This window comes from Lissotriton vulgaris, chromosome 1_1, assembly GCF_964263255.1.
Source record: "Lissotriton vulgaris chromosome 1_1, aLisVul1.2, whole genome shotgun sequence".
Lineage (NCBI taxonomy): Eukaryota > Metazoa > Chordata > Amphibia > Caudata > Salamandridae > Lissotriton > Lissotriton vulgaris.
The window spans coordinates 1,825,082,730-1,825,097,504 of record NC_141685.1 but is presented as its reverse complement, the minus strand read 5'-3'; the positions used below and the strand labels follow the sequence as shown (position 1 = coordinate 1,825,097,504).

The window sequence follows — 14,775 nt, the reverse complement described above, 5'->3', positions numbered from 1 at the left end:
CTGCCATCGAGCCCTTTCTGCTCTCTGCCTCCTGAAAGCTGCAACGTGGGATACATCCCTGACCTCTGTCTTACTCCCTGCGTGGCGAGCGGTGCCCGGCTCGGCCTGCTTGCCTGCCAAAAGACAGTATTTTGCCTTCAAGTTATCAGTATAGCCGAGCTTAGCTCCTCGAAAACACATTCCAGTCTAGCAGAATAGATAAACAATTCCCCGGCTGCAGAGCAAAGGGCCCGGCCTCTCTGTCTCCATGCAAGTAATTCACTGCTCCCGTTACCATGGTAGGCCCATGGCCCCTCGCATTACACGCAGACACGTAGTCACATATGCACGCATTAATAGTCAGTATAGAGTAGCCTCTGCCCAAGAGACCTTTCCTTCTAGATAATATAGTTCCCCAAACACAAGATATCAGATATGATTTAGGAACGAGTCGATCTGACATGCCAGACTTCTGTCTCTTTCCTCTAGTGCTAAATGTCAAGTCCCCTGCACCCTCCAGCCTCACGTCAGTCACACGTCATGCTGCTGCGCGCGCATCCTTGCTACAGATTTCTGCTGACACTGCAGGATTCCTCTATGTATCCACCCACTTGTGACACTTTCATGTGACGTTTCTAGCACACACCTCTGTGTACGCCCTCGTGCACGCCTTTCTGTTACGCACATGTGTTCTTATCTCGTTTTTCTCAGCTGTTACGCCTTCTGTATCCATCACCATTATATGCATTTACTATATATATTGTACTCTGTTAATAAAGTATTGTCTATCCCTTCCTGATCCTTAATGGTGAAAGGAACATGATACCCTGGTTCGAACCATTCCATTTTATGGAATAAAACCCTTATAAACTCAGATACCACGGATTCTGCCTCTCATTTCCGATTGAGTTATTTTATTGAACTTTACTGCATAGAAATTCCGACGGTAAATATTTATTTACCACAGTAATTTGGCGCCCGAATAGGTACCCCTCCCCCACCCCACGCACCGGTAGGTGCGTCGCAGGTTTCGCCCCCTGCCACAGCCGTGACGGACAATTACGCGTACCCGCAGGATTTCCTGTATCTCCCTCAGGCCTACGGAGGTGATGGAGACTGCGATCAGCATCCAGACGAGGCGGTGAGGAGTGCGGAGGATCCCGACCAGAGCCCAGCCGAGAGAGCAAGGTCCGAGGTGTCTAGAGGCCCACCTGTTCCGACGTGCCTGTGACGTCACGAGTCGAGTCCAGTCCGGTCCAGTCCAGACGAGTTTTCCGAGGCCTTCCGTTCCGTGCTTCCCGGTGAGTACCGTTGCTGGGGACGCATCTAGACGGGTGCATTACTATGTATCCGGTCAAGACGGGTTTGGGTACACAGACCCGGTCTGTACTGTTTAGCAGTATATCAAGTAATTCGTGTCTTCAACGGTTCGATTTTGTTTTCGTTATAGAATTCAAGCATAGCAACTGTGTGTTCGAAATGTTTCTATGTGATTAATGTCGTGGTATGAGTGACTGTTTGATCCACATTACTGTGTTTCTGTGTAAAAAATTGTGTTCCAGTTCGAGTAAGTGTCAAGTGCCAAAAATCAAGATGCCATTGTTTTCAAAGTTAAGACAGTTAGGAACTAGGAAAGGGATACTAGAGGAAGCGATTCCTATCCCACCTAGGGACACTCCAGGAAATTTTATGTATCATAAGCACGGCTTAGATGCCATATTATATCTAGATTTATGGGTCGATTATACTAAGAACCTAGACGAGAAATATAGATGGCCCGTTACAGGGACATGGGATGCAGACTGCATCATGAGAGTAGAAGAAGCGCTATGGAAAAAGAAGGCCAGACAATCTCAGAAAGATGCCATAGAATTGTGGCGTAAAGAATCACATAGACGTACAGAGAAAGAATTCAGAAAAGCAGAAAAGCATAGAGAAGATTCCAATAAAGCCCGAGAAAACGTACTAGTTGAAGAAGGAATACGAGTTAAAGCAGAACAAGTAGACCGACAACGAAACACTCTTGTGAATGGTATGTATCCTCTTATGGCCGAGGGTTTACCTAAGGCCACTCCGGAAAAACCAAAAGATCTGCCCCCTCCATTGGTTCCGACTAAATTACGTCACAAGACCGCAGCAGACATTTTTATTTCTTCCTATTTAGACGATGTAGCTCCTACATATACTACTGCACCTGCCCATGTACCCGCACCACCTGCACCTGCTGACGGCCTCCTACCCCATGATCATCAGCCCCCAGTTCCGCAACAGCAGATCCCTCCTGCACCCGTTCCCGTTGTTCCCCCCGGTATTCAACAACTGCATCCATTAAATCCTTTTGGGACTGGCGTGGTCCAGGACCCAACCCAGCTACAACAGGTACCGACCCTACAGCCAGGTTATGCTCAAGACTCCGCTTCAGGAGGTGCTACAGGAGGTTATCAAACACCCCCACAGATACACCGAGTGACAATGAGAGATCTAGCAAAGGCTCGGACACCGAAAGGCGCACCGGCCGAACAACTTAGAAGAGAACTTACAGACTGCAGATATGACCCAGTGCCTGGTACGTCAGGACCCATGTTGTTAGCGCCCCTACGTTTGAGACGCGTTACAGATTATTTGATACTACTACCAGGAATGCCAGAACATCTAGACAAATTGTATTATTTTATTAGAACAGGAGAAGGACCGGAGTCTGTTGCTGAAGCCATGTCACGTCAGAAAGATGAGACTAAAGGTTTAATAATGCGATTTTTGGTTAATTGTTTAATAAGAGAACAAGATCAGGCAGGTTTTCCGCAAAGTGAGATGAATAGACTAAATAGATGGAGCCAGAATATGTCGGAGGGTAAACATGATAAGGAGAACAGTGTCCATCGTATGGTTATAAAGATCCGTAAAGAAATTATAGAAATACATGCCCAGCGAGCACCTGAAGAAGAATTTGAATTAGACGACCCAACTTCCTCGCAAGAGGAGGATAATATAGAGGATCTAGCAGAAACCTCGCAACAGTCAGACAAAGAGTTGATAGCATATGTAGGTAAGGGAAGATACCTTAAGAAAACAATACGTCCAGAAAGCAAAAGACTTTTCCTCTCTGCTATATCAAATCCAAGTTCTCCGGAACATATGTTTCAGGCTACCGATAAAATACTTCGAGATCGAATGGGGTACCATGTACTCAATTCCATGGATGAACAAGAACTAGCCCGGTCCGCAGTACAATGGGCTAACAATTCTAGTACATATAATGATGATACAGTAGCACAGACGTTTTTGAACCTTTCCCCTGATGAACAGAAATTAGCTGGTGTATACATGATTCAGCATCTCATTACGTTGTTCAAAAGCCAACACTCTGATCCAGGTCCCTTACCGGATATATTAGTAGAACTACTCTCGAATAGATGGAGAGGCCTAGGTACTGATTTAATTAAAGAAATTCTAGAACATCGACACAAATATAGTGCTTTCCTGAAACAACAGTTTATTTCAGCTCCCCCACCCTCAGAAAGAAAAATGTTTTACTTTGACAGACAGAATCCCTTACGGGAAGTACATCCGGTCAGAAAAGACGATAACACACTAGAACGTGTATTCGTATACACACCCATCACTAAAATGGAATTATTGGAAATGAAGAAAATAATGCCCAGTCATGATAAAGACCCTGCAGGTTTCCACCGAGAAATTAAAGATATGTTACTCATGGGCGATTACACGTATACAGATATTATGAAAATGTTAAAGGTACTATTGCCTGCTGGCATTTACGAGAAATTAAAGGAGAAAGAATGGGAGGTGGGAGACACAAAGATCGATTGGGCTGCATTAGAAGTCGAAGAAAATGGTCGTACCGCAGGTTTAGGCCTTGGGGACAAAGCTAAAGCATTACCAGGTTTATTAGTACAGGTTTTGCCTAGACTGTTAACAACTAAAAAGGAAGACTGGGACGCAATATCAGCCTGTAAGCAGAAACACGATGAAGACACTAGTGATTTTTATTCTAGATTCGAGAAATGTTTTATTATTAACAGTGGCCTGAAAACAAGTAGCGAGTCATACCCACACCTTTTTGTATCAAAATTAGTCGAGAATTCCCTGCCTCAAGTTAAGAATCGTGTTTTGAAAGTAGAAAGTACATGGCAAGCAAATACGCCGTCCCAAATGTTACAAATGTTACAGTACCACCAGAATAGAATTAGGGAAGAACAAGATCACGAACAGAGACGTATGAAAGATACGAAAATGAAAATGTTAGTTGCCCAGTCAGTTCCAGCTGAAGGTCAGAAAAAGGGTATGACACAGTCTATTAATACGGCGGCTCCCGTTAAAGGGACATGCAACTATTGTAAACAGCCAGGTCACTATGTGAATGAATGTACGGTTCTGAAATACAATATAGCAACAGGTAAAACTAAAGAGAGACCACGTCAGCCTAGACAGGATCAGGTCCAACATCAGGTTCAGCAACATATCCCACAGAACGGACAGTCTATGCCTGCTCCACAGCAGACAGTACACACAGTAGCGGTACCACATCCACAGCCCATTGCCGCGACACAGCACGTTTCACAGCAGATGTACCAGTATGCACAATCCGATTACCCCGACTATCAGCGATACTCATGAAACAGCCTAGAGAGGGAGGTTGGCTTGCCTCTCATTGAAGTTCCTGTAGATCAAGAGGGTCCTTATGTACATAGTCAAGTATTAGGAAAAGATAGAAAGTTTTTGATTGACACAGGGGCAAGTCGAACAACAATAAGTCACGACGAGGTTCCAGGGGCACCCCTCTCACGCTCACAGAATGTTTCCCTTGGATTTTCAGGACAGCCTATTGTTAATGAAGTATCGAAACCTGTTCCCCTAGCAGTTGGTCCATTGTCACGTACTACAGACTTATTGCTCACGAAATCATGTCCAGAAAACTTGTTAGGTATCAAGACACTGAAAGCTCTAGGAGCTGTGATATGTTGTTCTCCGGAAGGAGTTAGACTGTTTTTACGTGACTTTAAGGGTCACTATGTATTACGAGATTTTGATGTCAGATTGAAAAATGTACCAGAACATTTGTGGGCGCAAGGCCCAACTGATGTAGGTTGTATGCACATTACACCATACCGTGTTACACTCAAGCCAGGAGTAGTACTGCCCCGAATCCGACAATACAAGTTACCACCCGATGCTGTAGTGGCTTTACTGGAAATCATTGAAGAGCTCATTGCACAGGGAGTGGTTGTAGAAACCGACTCCAATCTATGTAATTCCCCTATCATTCCGATTCTTAAACGTACTGACCCAAATGCACCTCCAGTTTATCGGTTGGTGATTGATTTACGAGAATTAAATAAATGCATTGTACCACAGTATCCTGTGGTCCCAGACATCTCATCATTATTGACTGCTATTGATTCAGAGGCGACGTTCTTTACTGTAATTGACCTCAAGAACGCCTTCTTCAGTGTCCCCATTGATCCGGAAAGCCAATATCTTTTCGGATTCTGTTTAAATGGCCGTAGCTTCAAATTTGCACGCGCACCTCAAGGATTCACAGAAAGCCCCAGCATCTACAGCCAAGCATTGAAAAGACAACTTGACAGTATTCACATGCCAGTTAACACTGCCCTACTCCAGTACGTCGATGATCTGTTGATCACCGCCCGTAGCGAACCTGAATGTGAACAAGCATCACTGACGGTTTTGCATTTCTTGGCTGACAAGGGACACAAGGTGTCCCCTTCAAAGTTACAATTCTGTGTTCAGCAAGTGGTGTACCTTGGGCACTTGCTGTCCAAGAGGGGGAGACAGCTAACACCTGACCGCATTCAGTTAATTGCACACTTACCGCAACCCAAGACACAAAAGGAAGTGCGGGCCGTCATTGGCCTCACCTCTTACTGCAGACAATGGATTCCCCAGTACGCATTTCTAGCCAAGCCACTCATACAGTTGACAACACAGGAGGCAGCGACTTCGACTGTCCTCCCTTGGACTCAGGAACACACACAGGCTTTTGATGAATTAAAGAAAGCATTATGTCAAGCACCAGTTTTAGCAACACCATGTTACAGAAAACCTTTTACACTTTTCGTTACAGAACGTGATGGCACAGCATTATCTGTCCTCACACAAGACCAAGCAGGTTCACATAAGCCGTGTGCTTATTTTTCAAGTACATTAGACCCAGTAGCCCAGGCCCTGCCTGCGTGCTTAAAATCAGTTGCAGCAACAGCCTTAGCAATCCGACAAAGTGATTCCATAGTGTTAGGACATCCCCTGACAGTACAAGTTCCACACTCTGTGGAAGTTCTTTTAAACAGAACACAGACTCAACACTTGACTATAGCACGACTGACAGGTTATGAATTGACATTGTTCCAGCCCCACATAGAAATCAGACGCTGCAATATGCTCAATCCTGCCACATTGTTACCCTCGAACATAACAGATCCAGCTCCACATGACTGTATAGAGATCATTAATGCAGTAACAAAGCCCCGACGAGACTTGACAGATGTTGCACTGACTAACCCAGACCTGACACTTTATGTGGATGGTTCATGTATGAGAACAAGCACAGGAGAATTAGTGGCCGCATATGCAGTGACCACTGAAACTGAAGTCAAAGAAACACACCGTATTGATACACTGTCTGCTCAAGCTGCAGAGCTCATTGCTCAGACTCGAGCCTGTATAGTAGCCAAGAACAGGAATGTTAACATATACACAGATTCACGTTATGCATTTGGAGTCGTACACGACTTCGGTGTACTCTGGCAAGAAAGAGGTTTCTTGACCTCTCACGGAGCCAAGATCCAACATGGTCCCCTCATTCAAGCATTATTAGAAGCAATACATTTGCCATCAGCTATAGCTATCATGAAGTGCAAAGCACATACTAAAGTTACAGATACTATTTCCCAGGGTAACGACCTGGCCGATCGAACCGCGAAACACACAGCTCTGACTCACACACATGCAGCTGATATGACAAAGACAATAGTTCCGACACCGACACATTGCATGGCAGTTAAGGATCCCGCACTAGATGTAATTGACATACAGACACATGCTACTCCAGACGAAATAAAGAAATGGACTGAACTAGGAGGGATCCAGACAGACCAGGGATGGATGACGAAGGGAAAAGCCACATGGTTTTTCCCCGACTCTATGGTTCAAGTAATGATTAACACCGCACACAGTCCAGCACACTTAGGAGAAAAAGCCATGTTAGACAGTTTACAGAATCTCTGGTACAACAAACATTTACGAGCAGCAGCAAAACAGAAAGTGCGTACTTGCATGATCTGTTGTCAGTTCAACCCAGGCAAAAGCATTCCTGTAGAGCAAGGTGGATTCAATCCTCCCGATTACCCTTTTGAAGTCCTCCAGATGGATTATATCCAGATGGAACGATGTCGAGGATTCAAATATGTCCTCGTAGTTGTATGTGCACTTTCCCGTTGGACAGAAGCATATCCAGGCCCAGATTACACTGCTCCGACCACTGCCAAACAGTTGGTTCGTGAATTCTTCCCACGGTACGGTTTGCCTCGTGTCGTGTACTCAGATAATGGTCAGCCATTCTCGTCCGAGCTAATGAAGCAGGTATCACTCCTGCTAGGATATCAGTGGAAATTCCACTGCGTCCGACATCCCGAGGCAGCAGGCCTCGTGGAACGCCACAATCAGACACGTCTTGCTAAGATTTGTGCCGAGTAAGGGGTAGACTGGATAGTCGCCTTGCCAGTTGCATTGTTTTACATGAGAATGGTTGCACACTCTAGAACAGGGCTATCCCCGTACGAGGTGGTCTTTGGTAGGCCACCGAATATGTGGGGGACGCCTCTGCCTCGTAAGATCACAGATGTTGACTGTAATATGCTGATAGATTACCTTGCCTCCTTGATGTCTGCACTACAATCTTGTCGTTCACAGGTGGCTGCAGCCTTTCCCGACAACACGAGGTGAAGCCACACGAGATCGTCCCTGGGGATCACGTCTTTGTTCGGAATTTCGACAGGAGGAGTCCGCTGGAGCCCCGTTGGCAGGAGCCGAAGCTTGTTTTATTAACCACAAGGACAGCAGTGAAGGTGGAGGGCCGCAAGGGCTGGCTCCACTCGAGTAAAAAAAAATATCATGGACTGCCGCCAGAGACAGACTCCCAGCCCTGCCCCGTTTCAGAGACTGATACTAAACTCCCCCTGGTAGAGAAAACTCCTCAGCAGGAGTATCGCATGAAATTGAGGTCTAGCAAGTCAGACAGTTTAATTGTTTAAGTCCTCCCCTAGGTGAAGCGGTTAGACAGGTTCCTGACATGTACAAGTTAGACCCCAATAGAGAGAGAGATAGACAGAAACAGCTCAAGAAACGAGAATATTGTAAATCTCTCCGTAGTCACTGCATCGTGAAATTATTGATTATGTTTTTTCTGAGTCTTACGATTATTGCTGCAAGTTTATTATTACACATGAATTTTCCTATTTCCATACATGCACATTTCTTTCCAAATAGCACTGTCGAGCATACTTTCAGTGAATTGCCCCCGCACAAGTTATCTTACCGGCTTGCGCTGCGCAACAATACTTTTATCAGTATGTTACATCATTCCCATCAGACCAGCAATGCTACCAATTGTTGGATATGTGGCCGACTTCCTCCCTATCAGAAATACAAGGGAGTCCTGCCCCTCTTCCCGTATCCGTTCACACATAATGGTTCCTGTGGTGCCTGGTTTAGTTTAATAAATTCTTTAGATTCTGATTCCATAGTCTACCAAGGCGATTGGGTATGGGGAAATCTGAATACAGTTATGCATAAAGATGGTACCCTAACAAGGAGGGTCTTCCACAAAGGACAGGGACCGATCTAGAAAATGAAGTATATGGATTAGGTAATTATACACTTAACCTCATGATTCTGAATGTTCAGTCCGATACAGGACCAGACTTACCCTCTATGTCAGTGTTACCAGTAAAAGGCGAATTATGTGTCAGAAAGAATGGTTCAGTACACCTAGGTCATAGTAAATGTACTACTGTGATCGAATTCAGTGATAAAGGCAAGTCTACATTCAAAGCTACTCGCCATTCCTATTTCATTTGTGGTCATACAGCCTATATACGTTTGCCACTAGATTGGGATGGGACATGTTACATTGCATTCCTTCTGCCACCTGTTTTTCTAGCTCCACCTGATTATCATAAGAACTCCCGTCTAGTACCTAATAGACCCAAGAGAGAACTCCCAATTGTCGACTATACTGAAACGGCATGGGAACGATACATAGATTTCAATAAAGGTTTCTTTCCCTATTTAGGAGCTATCTTCAATAGCAAATCAATACGTCACTTGACCAGAACCCTTGAAGCAGTGGTAAATGAAACTACTTCCGCCCTAGGCAATTTAACAGAGGAACAGTCTGCTATGAGACTTGTTGTCCTTCAAAATCGTCTTGTTCTTGACGTCATCCTGGCCGATAGGGGCGGAGCCTGTAGAGTCATCGGATCGAGTTGCTGTGTTTTCATTCCAGAAAACGCACCGTCAGTATATAAAGCCATAACCCGTCTCCATAAGATTGCAAGTCAGATGCACCAGAATCCAGGCACCTGGACTTGGTCCGGTTAGTTCTGGAACGTGTTATCAGCCTGGGGATGGAAAGTCCTATCCTTCCTCGGAATAGCCCTTCTCATAGTATTCAGTTGTTGCCTATGTATACAGTGTGGGCCAGCGATTTGCGGCTTGTGCGCCACATCATGTTTTCCTCATCCAAGTCCACGTTCTAAATCCCGCCTGAAAAAGGAAGAGCAAATGATGTTATATGAACAGATAGATGGATTAATGAAGATCGATATATCATGAAGGGTCCGTAGGGGACAAGGAGGGAATGAGGTAATATGAATTTTTGGTCAATTGTGTCCCCTAACGTGAACCCCACCGTCTCCATGTACGAGCTTAAAGTGCATGTAACTTCCCTCCTCGACCAGTTATGAAGACGCAAATACATTTGCATCCAACGTTAACATGTCCTCTTTCAGATCCACCATGAATGGATCGATAATTCAGTTCCTAAGTATGCCTTGCCAACGTCTTTTCATGGTGCACTTTCACGTTTTCCTAGCCCTGCAGAGCTAGGCCCTGATTTCTGCCATCGAGCCCTTTCTGCTCTCTGCCTCCTGAAAGCTGCAACGTGGGATACATCCCTGACCTCTGTCTTACTCCCTGCGTGGCGAGCGGTGCCCGGCTCGGCCTGCTTGCCTGCCAAAAGACAGTATTTTGCCTTCAAGTTATCAGTATAGCCGAACTCAGCTCCTCGAAAACACATTCCAGTCTAGCAGAATAGATAAACAATTCCCCGGCTGCAGAGCAAAGGGCCCGGCCTCTCTGTCTCCATGCAAGTAATTCATTGCTCCCGTTACCATGGTAGGCCCATGGCCCCTCGCATTACACGCAGACACGTAGTCACATATGCACGCATTAATAGTCAGTATAGAGTAGCCTCTGCCCAAGAGACCTTTCCTTCTAGATAATATAGTTCCCCAAACACAAGATATCAGATATGATTTAGGAACGAGTCGATCTGACATGCCAGACTTCTGTCTCTTTCCTCTAGTGCTAAATGTCAAGTCCCCTGCACCCTCCAGCCTCACGTCAGTCACACGTCATGCTGCTGCGCGCGCATCCTTGCTACAGATTTCTGCTGACACTGCAGGATTCCTCTATGTATCCACCCACTTGTGACACTTTCATGTGACGTTTCTAGCACACACCTCTGTGTAACCCCTCGTGCACGCCTTTCTGTTACGCACATGTGTTCTTATCTCGTTTTTCTCAGCTGTTACGCCTTCTGTATCCATCACCATTATATGCATTTACTATATATATTGTACTCTGTTAATAAAGTATTGTCTATCCCTTCCTGATCCTTAATGGTGAAAGGAACATGATACCCTGGTTCGAACCATTCCATTTTATGGAATAAAACCCTTATAAACTCAGATACCACGGATTCTGCCTCTCATTTCCGATTGAGTTATTTTATTGAACTTTACTGCATAGAAATTCCGACGGTAAATATTTATTTACCACAGGTTGGTTGTAGGGACTGGCCATCATAGGATATCGTGTAATTTTAAATGACGTTTGGCCATCACAATATAAGGGACAGTCATTTTAAATAATGTAGATTCACTGGCTTTGTCAAAGTTTAAAAACATCAATATATAAAAGGTAAGCCTATTGGCTTTGTTCGGAGGTCAGGACAACAACATATATGTAAAACAGGCCTATTGGCTTTGTCAAAGGGGAACCCCAGTAATACATTTGGCTCGTCATAATTTACCACGCAATTGATTCAATAACTATAATCGAATACATTCATTATTTTTTTTTTTAAAACCTTTATTGTGCAAGCAGAAGCGTACAAATACGGGCTTACAACCAATCAGGCGGGCCACAACACATTACGGGCGCACAAAATCAGGATAGAAAGTCTCCAGCAGTTCCTCAGCATTCTATAAACAATCAGTAAACATTAAAAGGCCCAATATAACCGTTAGGAGTAGGATAAGAGAAGGTTAATTTTATAATATAGTAGGAAGTATAGCAGGAACAATTGCAACTGTTAATTTCCGAATTCCTATGGCGGGCAGTTGGTGAAGCAGCAGTACAAAGGAGCAGTGAGAATCAGAAATAATAGCAACAGTTGGCAAAGGCAACGCATAGTTCCCCCGTTTCAAATCAGTTCCCCCCGCTGCCCACCGTCCACCCGTCACCACTTGAATATGTGCTGGTACCAATCAAAGGAGTCAGAACAGCAACACAAAGATAGCCATCCGCTATACTAACCCAAAGAAGGGGAGAAAGGAGAGGAAGGGTAGAAGAAGGAATGTGTAAAACAATGAAGAAAGAACGCAACGCCGCAATATGCGCCCCATGGCGAATAAGGCACACAATACTCAAGACCCACAATCGGGGTCGAGGCAAGTAGGTTGTGTAAGTGTGCTATCATTATCATTAACGCGAAGGAGTCATGTCCTACACTGCCAGCGAACACCCCATGGAGTATGCGTGCGGACACAGCGTTCTGATAAAGGGATACAAAAGAGCCATAGAACTAAGAAAAAACGAACAATATACAGACCCCATCCAACCCACACCACCCTGCGCCCCTGCAGAAGGCTACGGCCTACCCCCCCGGCAGCGTGCCTGTCGCCCTAAGTAGAACCCGAAATACAGAAGAATCAGAAAGTAAAGAAAGAACACTACAGACAAAAATAGGAAGGAAAGGGGGAAGAAAAAACCCGTGGGAGAGGAGATATGCAATCGAACCTTCAGCTCCCACCTCCCGCCTTAACACAATTAGAACCCACATCGAGATGAGATCGACACAAACTCAAACATCAGGAACATGAAGAGGAATTGGTCATACTGTTACAGATGCGAGCAGTCCTCATCTCCACACATTAATTAGCAGTCCGCCGAGGCGAGTCCATCTCACCCCTGTCCTCTCCTGAGCATTACTTTAGTACACAGTAAAGGAGAATACAGCAAGCAGTTAGGCACGGAGTGTACATAGTATCGGAACAAGGCAGGCCAAGGGTGCCTAACAGGGGATCCAAGTCTCGAGCAGCAATACAAACAATGGCGGCCGCGAACCAAGCTGGCGAAGAGCAACGTCAGGAGCAGCAGGCAGCGTGGGTGCAGTCCCGCCGACCAAAGGGGGGAGGTGTCCCCCACGGAACAACCATGGGACCCCCTCAAAGCAATCCGAGTCAAAAAGCCTCCGGGTACCCCAGCAACACTGACCTGGACGGACCCCGGCGTGGGGCCCTTTCCCACGTCCACCTCAAGCAAAACCTCCTGGAGACTCGAGGCAACAGACATATGAACTCCCAGATGAACGGCGGTCGCCTTCCCTTCAACAGCCGGGAGAGACAAATCAGCACATTCCCTCGGTCGGGCCGCATACATGGGGGGCGGCCCAGCAGGCCCGGCAGCAGAACCGTTATCTTGCACCGCTGCGGCAAAGGCCATGGTCGCACGCCAGGAACACAGGGCGGCGAAGAAATCGCCAATCGTGGGCTCACTCCCACACTCTTCAGCCAACGTGCAGTTCGACAGACCAGTTTCGCCGCCCCCAACAGGTCCGAGACCCAGGGGCCGACCGCCATTTTGTCGGCGCAACAAGGCCGCTCCGTTCCTCAACCCCGGTCCGGGCCGTCAAACAAGGCCCAGCGGAGTCTCGCCGGGTCCCGCTAATGGCAATCTTGGCGCAGAAAGATGGGTCGCCAAGACACAGGGGGTAGCCGGCGCCGCCGTCTCATGGGCACCACCCACCGATTCCGGGCGAGGGGCTTCAAGATGGCCGGACAGGAGAACAAAGGGGGGACAAGCCTCCTGTACGGTCAAACCCCGGCCGAGGGAGGCCGCGCCCCGCAGCTGGGCCCCCGGGCCACCAGACCGGGCCCGGTCTGTCGCCACCGGTCCAACCGCACAATGGCCTCCTCAGCCGACTCCTTTCCTCCACCAGGGGTCGGCGTCGATACCCTGCTCCGGCCGACCGTCGCAGGAGAGTCCCCGGCCTGCACGCCACGGAGGCTCCGGAGAAAACAAGGGCACAGCTCAAGATCCGCGGCACCCAGGAGCTCCCGGGACAAACGGTGAGTGCAAGCAGCCTTTCATATTCCCATATTCCGTCGAATGTGTCTCCTTGGGGCAGGATAAAGTACAGGATTTACGGTTCAGGCAGGAAGGTTGACGGAGCCGAGTTACAGTGCGGCCATCACGGTCGCGAGCTTGGCTCCTCCCTCGAATACATTCATTATTAAAAACACCCATTGCAATGTTCATTAATTGTAGTGATCACAAAAATATTTTAAATAAATCACAATTCAAAACCATAAACATTTGCTTAATATTCCTCATCACTTTTCAGGCCACATTATTCAGTCATACAACCAACCATACGTGGTACCCTCACTTTAGCTGAAGAGCATACAACTCCACCTCAGAGTCCTTTAAAAATTATGGTAAACTCTCCTGGGATTAAGCACTCTTTGACCCAGGAGAATTACCGTCCAATTTCTTTTTTAAACATTCCTGAGGGGCTGCTTTGCTCTCTGCACCACGGCCCACGCCAACATATACTTTAACCGTTGCGGATGCGCCTGTCCCTATTTTAGGCACTAGAAGAATTATAATATTGGAAACAATAAACCTTGCAGGGCATTATGGGGCGCGCTCAGGCAGGGATTGTGAACAAATGAGCAGGCTTGCAACTATTTTTCTATTCTCTATATCCTGGTATCCCAGCACACACAACTTTCCTTTATTTATTTTTAATGGCAGAGCCGAGAGCCCACTCTTGGCCTACGCTTTGTTTTTTTGGGGCTGGGTCCCAGCCCAGCCGCCTTTTTTCTTGTTAACAGTGGCAGCACAGAGAGCCCACCCACTTACTTGCTGGTGCGGAAGCCTGCAGCCTCCTGTGCTTCCTTCTCACAGGGAGTGGAAGAGTACACCGCAATATGGGGGAGAAGCAGGGGGGTTGTTTAGGAGAGAACCCCCCCCCCTAAACAAGTGTTCTGGGACGCCTTCACCTTTCATTGTGCACCCGCCACCAGAGGCACAAAACATTTTGGAGAGCCCCCCCACCCCAATAGAATTTATATACGTTTCAGGGTCCTAGGGATGGGGTCCAGATACCCCTTCCTATACAAAATATCTCCTGGGGAGATGAGCGTCTGAGGAGGAATAAAACCCTTTGGGGATGGGCCTTCACACACA

General features: G+C 46.7%; 1 protein-coding gene across 2 annotated transcripts in view; it reads right to left on the bottom strand.

Moving 5' to 3' along the window:
* Positions 1–14,775, bottom strand: part of NUP37 (nucleoporin 37) — a 137,247-nt gene that overhangs the window by 91,986 nt on the left and 30,486 nt on the right. The window lies entirely within an intron of this gene.